A 6,865-nucleotide genomic window follows, 5' to 3' on the forward strand; every position below is an offset into this window, starting at 1 on the left:
ATTGGGACCTAAGTCCTCAAAGCTCAGAATACATGATCTCATAAGGTCCTGAACCTTAATCTTCAACTGAAAGCAACTATCCACATCATGGCCAGGAGCACCCGAATGATACACACAATGTTGATCAGGCTTATACCACCACCGAGGGTTGACGGGTATAGCCGGCGGGTCTCTGGGAGTAATTAGGTTCCGCTATATCAAAGAGGGATACAGTTCTGCGTATGACATAGGGATCGGATCAAAAATGATCTTCTTCCTCTCATTACTCGTACTGGCTTGATTACCATTGTGAGGTTGGTAAGCCTGATGTTGAGGACGATGTTGTTGATGTTGATATTGCTGAGTTGGTCTTCTCTACTGTTGTTGAGTTGCTGGAATAGTCACAGCAGCAGCCTAACGATACTGTCCTCTGTTCACATTCCTCCGACGGTGCACAGCATTTGTTTCACTCTCTCCCCTTCTGGGTGCCCCAGAGAATGGCTTTTTTGAACTCGAAGAACTTGAAGAGCCAGGATCTTGTATCTTTCCTGCTTTAATGAGACTCTCAGTCCTCTCCCCACAAACAACAACATCAGAAAAGCTACTGAACGGGCAACTCCCCATGCGGTCCATGAACACACCCTGCAAGGTCCCGATGAACATGTCAGTCAGCTCTCTCTCCAACATCGGAGGTTGCACTCTTGCGGCTAGTTCACGCCACCTCTGGACGTACTCTTTGAAGCTTTCCCCCTTCTTCTGACACAAGCTCTGCAGTTGGGTTCGGCTCGGAGCCATATCCATGTTGTGCTTGTATTGCCTCAGAAAGGCTTCACCCAGATCTTTCCAGCTTCTCACAGACTCTCTCTTCAGATCCATGTACCAATCCAAGGACGCTCCAGACAAGCTGTCTTGGAAAAAGTACATCCACATCTTCTCATCGTCAGTGTATGCGGAGATCTTCCTGTAATAAGCTTGTACATGGGTGCGAGGACAAGAAGTGTCATTATATTTGTCAAAGGATGGCGCTTTGAATTTGTAAGGGATCCTTAAGCCATCAACCAATCCCATGTCGGTAACATCAAAACCCAGAGAGTTCTGACACTCCATGGCACGGATCTTCTCAGCAAGGGCATCCACTTTTCTATCCCTCTCTTCAGTCCTACCCACCTCATCATCATCACTGAGAAGAGTAAACATATCCTCCTGTCTATCAACCAGCGGAGCAGGATGGCGAACCGGAGCACGGGTTGCTCTAACATTAGCAGTCTCTGGAGCAATAGGTTGTCCGTTGATTCTAATACCCCTCAACTCATCACCCACAGCATAATTGTTGACGGGAACAGTGGCAACAACGACGTTATCATTAACAGGGACCCCCTCTGGTGAGTTACGGTTGACTGGTGGAATCACAGCTTCTTGTCTCTGGGCTAAGGCACACAGCTCCTCTTGCCCTTGCACAACACCCTGCATCATGCTCATGAATTGGGCCATGTTAGCCCTCATCTCAACTAACTCAGCTTGAACTTGGTCCATACTTCTCCGTTGATTCAGTCTCGTAGCGTAGCGGTGCGGACGATTGATAACATGAAATTATATCATATTTTAGGACTTAATTCAATTAAATTATATTATTATTTATTTCAGTTCACTTCATTTTATTAGATATTACGCGGTATTTTCTTCCTATTTGTCTCAGGTGGTTTATTTGAAGCACAAGTAAAAATAGAAGAAAAGGAGGTGCAAAAGGGAGAGAAAATGAACCAAATATCAAAGCCCAGCCCAAAGCACAAAACACAGGTGCTGTGCCTGTGACGGACGTCACAGAGGCCGTGACGAGCGTCACGCCTTGCACACTCCTGTGACGGACGTCACACATGGTGTGACGAACGTCACACCATTCCCCTACATTTTTGGCGCAAGGAACGCTTCAGAGACGTTGAGGGAGAGTTGAGCCCTATATCCACGCCCAACTTTTATGCACGTTGAAGACCTTTGAAGCGGAGGCAGTTACTCAAGGCACCAATATAAATAGCCACTTTCCAAACCTAAAAGGGTTCCACGCTTTTTCCATTTTTTTTCCTTGCCGTTTTCGCTTTTGCATATTTTCTTTTCCAGCAGCTTAGGCATTGTTTCTTTATTATTTTTTACGAGTTCTACACTATTTCCCTTGCAATTTCTATTTTCCTTTTTAGCATTTAGTTAATTCTTTTCGCACAATAGTTTCTACACCGGAAACTATTGTGTACCTTTTTACCGGATCTAACCTTACGTTAGAATCTAGTTTTTTATTTCCTTCGTTTTAATTTGTTGTTTAATTGAAGAATCCAAGAACAAATCCTACCGGCTTGTGGTGGAGTGTTCAAGACTATTGTTTAACTCATTCAGGTTCTTTAATTATTATTTAATGCTTTATTTTATTATTTATTTATATTATTTGCCTGGGATGAGTCTGTTTATGCATGATAAGTATTTAAGTTTGTTTAGCATGTCTGGCTAATTCGCTTAGATATCGGTATGTAAAGTAAGCGGAATAAGGAATCAAAACTAAGTCGGTTTAATTAAATTTAAAATCAAAATCACTCTTTTTACGGTCTCAATTTACAGGGTTAATAACAAAGGTTTTTACGAAAGTAAAAGACATAAAGAAGTTAAAATCAATAGAGCGAGAGTTTGAGGTTTTAACTGGACAGTGTAAATTAGACATTAATTCTAGATCAGGGCGAGAGCAAGTTTTAGAGTTAATTAAATTCTGATCTTTTCCAAAAAGTATTTTTAAAGATAGAATGTGAGGACGAGAGTTAAGCATTCGAATTTAATTATATAACCTAAGTCAACAGAGCGAGAGTTTGAGATAAGGGTGTTTAAACGGTCAGTGTTTTCTTAAAAAGAGTTTCTACGGACTTTATTGCTTTCAAAAAATGGTATTTGACTTAATTATAAGTGACAGCTACATTAACATAAAATCACGGTTTATTCAACAGAGCGAGAGTTTGAGATAAAACTTTTAATCAATAAAGTCAACTGAAAAGATTTATTTTAAAACCAGGAAACCGACAAAGAATTGATTCCCTAATTACGACGAACTACATACCGATATCCGCTTTATTAATATTTAATCTAGATCTTAGTTTAGTTTTTAGCTTTTCCCCCAAACAATCAAACATTATCCACCTTAGCTTTACGAAGTAACCTTAGATAACGATATATCGATTCATAAGTCCCTGTGGGATCGATATCTTTTAAAACTACGCGATAGAACTGTGCACTTGCAGTTTGTACCCCATTCTCGACTCACGAAGTCGAGCGATCAAGTTTTTGGCACCGTTGCCGGGGACTTTTATTTAATCGATATCGTAACTCTTCTGTTACGCTGTAGAGACTGTAGCGGTGTATTCGTCGCTATATGATTTATCGATTAAACCATAAGCAAAGCATACAATGAATTTTCGAGTCGCCACCGCACTTTTATTTATCCAAAGGACTGGCTAAAAAGCGAACAAAAGCCTAAGAAGTTTTACACGTAGAAAACTAATAAAAAGATCAGAGATTCTGGGTAAGGGGTAAATTACGCAATGGGAAGGTGTTAGGCACCCATCACGTCCTAGGTACTCCTAGGGAGCCCTTTTCACACTTGTTGTATTAAATTGTTATTTGTTATGACATAAATATTGTGCAAACATGATTGGGATGATGAGAAAAGAATATACAATTTTTATTGGGTTATTGGGTTTGAACGGATGAACCCGCTGCCTACGTACCTTCCATCAAAGGTAAGGATCAAAACTCCGTAGTTCGGCTAAAAGATTTCCAAAAGTTGGTGGATTCAGTTTTAAACACAAGCACTGAGGCTTTTCATTATCAATGGGAGAAAACTCGACCAAGAAACAACATCCACCATGCGAGGATAGCTTCGACGTACTAGAGGGGTTAGCCCTGTTTTAAGTACGGAAGTCTTACTGTCGACTCACTAAGGATAGGCAAGATTTACATCAACCACAATGATAATTGAAACCTATGGCTAATGTGAAAAGATTAACAATGGACAAAGCCAAAACAATTGAGTGGGTGAAGTTAACTGATTATGATTATGAAAATGAAGTCAAAGTATGATTAAGATTAATTCAAAAGAAGTATTATGAAATGGAGTTTGGAAAAAGTCAAGGACTTGGGTCCAGGTTTTTAGTTTGAAAACATGAAGATGTTTGCACAACACTTATGTCAAGTTTGAAATCAAAGTGTGAAAAGGTTTAGGACATAATGAGGATGAATGGATGGGTATGGATTGTAAAACTTCTTAGAAGGTTCACCTCTTGAAACCATATAGGAGATGATTCAAGTGTGTCCTTTGGAATGGGCAATGGATAATAACAAACAAACAAGAAAGAAAAGAAAAGCGGATATCGGATGCCAATCACTGGGCTTATACCAATCTCCTAAAACAAAACGGGATATCATAAGCCACTCAATGGACTTACACTAATCTCCTCAAAAGAAAACAAAGATGAAATATGGAAGTCAACTGCCAATCTATCTGGACTTAGGTTAACTCCACATATGCTCATAGGAAAACCAATGCCACATTACAGGGACTTACAATGGATCCTCACATACAAGAACAAAAGCAACAATATGATCACAGGAAAGCAAATGCCAACTTACAGGGACTTACAATTGCAACCTCACATAAACAAAGAAAAGCAAAACATGGATGTTAGATGCCAATCTGTCTGGACTTACTCTAACCTCCACAGTATGGTCCTAGGAATACAAATGCCAACTTGCAGGGACTTACAGTTGTATCCTCACATACAATCAAACAATGCAACATGATCACAGGAAAGCAAATGCCAACTTACAGGGACTTATAATTGCAACCTCACATACAATCAAATGCATCAAGCAAAGATAAGATGAGTGGCCAAGGTGATGGTCTTATACTCACTTCCATATCATAGGAGCAATGGCCAATGAATGGTCTTACAATTGTCCTCAATGGGCAAACAACAATGATCATATCACAAAGACAAATGGGATGATTGTGCATTAATGAGCAATTAATGATGATGATAAATGCATGGAGCATACAAGCAGACATGTGCATATGAAGCAATCAATCAATCAATCAATATCAAACAGCACACTCTATAGCCAAACAAGGAGGCTCACACAAGAGGGTTAGGCACTGAGGCCAACTGGAATAGGGTAAAAAGTTGCTCTTAACCTTGCCATTGAGGGGCTAAGGTGAAGCAGATGAAAGGAGATGAGGGGTGTGCCTCCTTGCTTCTATCCCTAATCAGGGAGAGCATTAGAAAGTGTGGGAGCTCAGAAAGATGGAGCTCTTTCCACATTATTGACTCGATAGATCTTGGGTTTTTATCTCAATGCTTCAACCATGTAATGGGAGCAAGGAGAGGACACACTGAATAGTAGGGGATAGGCTACTTATCCCTTTGATCTACCAATTGCCTTACTTGAAGGACTTTTCCTGCTTGGGACAATTTTAAACACACACAAGCATTGCCTCTTAAGGAGGACTTCAGACAGTTTGCCCGGTCAAATAACAGACCGGGTCTCCAGACTACATGAAGAAGAAGTAATTATACCTCAAAGCAAATTGCTAAATAGCAAAGCAAAGCAAGTTCAAAGAACTTAAGCAACTAAAGTACCTGAAAAAGTCAAACCAATTAGTAAACAGTTCAACAGTTTAAAACAAAAGGAATGGATAAACAACAGTCAACCACAGAGGGACCAATGTGCAAAGCACAAGACTCAACTATATGAGTCACACCTACAAAACAAGGGTTAGCACATGATATATATAATCCAACTCAATCAAATTTGAATGATCTTTGAGGCATTGGTGCTTAACCTGAAACATTAACTCAATTGTAAGCTCAAAAGACCACTAGGACTAGCCTAGGGTCAAAGATGAAAGAAAAGGTCAAAACAGCAAAGAAAAGTCAACCCAATTCATGCTCAAACATTTAAGAAGCTACCTCAATTGGATTCACAATCAAATCATGCATCATTGTCATTTTATAGACCAAAGAAGTCAAAACATGGCAAGAGGGAGCACACAAAAGGTCAACAGCAAGACCAAGCTCAAAAGCAAACATAATCAATTCCAAAAATTATGAGATAATTCATACTCAAACACAATCCATAACATAGCATGCATATGAAATTTCAGCTCAATTGGATCATGGGAAGATGGTCAAATAAAATCAAGAAGTCAACACATTTTCAAGTATGCACCAAGAAGTCAACAAAACATGTGTCATCTTCAAAAAATCATAACAAAATGAAAACAGATGAGAAATGGATGGGATTAACACCAATGCAAAGCTCAAGATGTCTAGTATGCACATGTGAAATTTCATGATCATACAATAAGGTATGAAAATTTCACAAAGGATTTGGCAACATGTATCACATAAAGTCAACAATTGACTAGGCAGGGAAGGAAATTCACAAACAAATAGGAAATGGCATGATTAAATCCCAGAAAATTCACACATCAACTAGACATCTAAGAGATGGCTCATGCAAAATTTCAGATTATTTGGAAGCCAGGAAGCATATGAACAAAAATCATGAAAATGCACATCATTGGTGTGACACAAATTGTCACACCCTACTTCAAAAATTCATATCTAGCAAACCACAAATGATAAATGCACAAACTCTACATCAAAACAAAGATGAATGAGTCTAGTTTCACCACAAAAAATTTCAGAAGCAATGGATACATCATCATCATTTCACAAAAGGAATGGCCAAAGGTGTCAAATAAGCATACATGTTAAAAACCCTAGAGCCATTTAAAATCCAGCCATCCAAAAATTCAATAAAAATCATGATAAAAAAGTAGACATTCTTGTGAACA

Source organism: Lathyrus oleraceus, chromosome 2, assembly GCF_024323335.1.
Source record: "Lathyrus oleraceus cultivar Zhongwan6 chromosome 2, CAAS_Psat_ZW6_1.0, whole genome shotgun sequence".
Taxonomy (NCBI): Eukaryota; Viridiplantae; Streptophyta; class Magnoliopsida; order Fabales; family Fabaceae; genus Lathyrus; species Lathyrus oleraceus.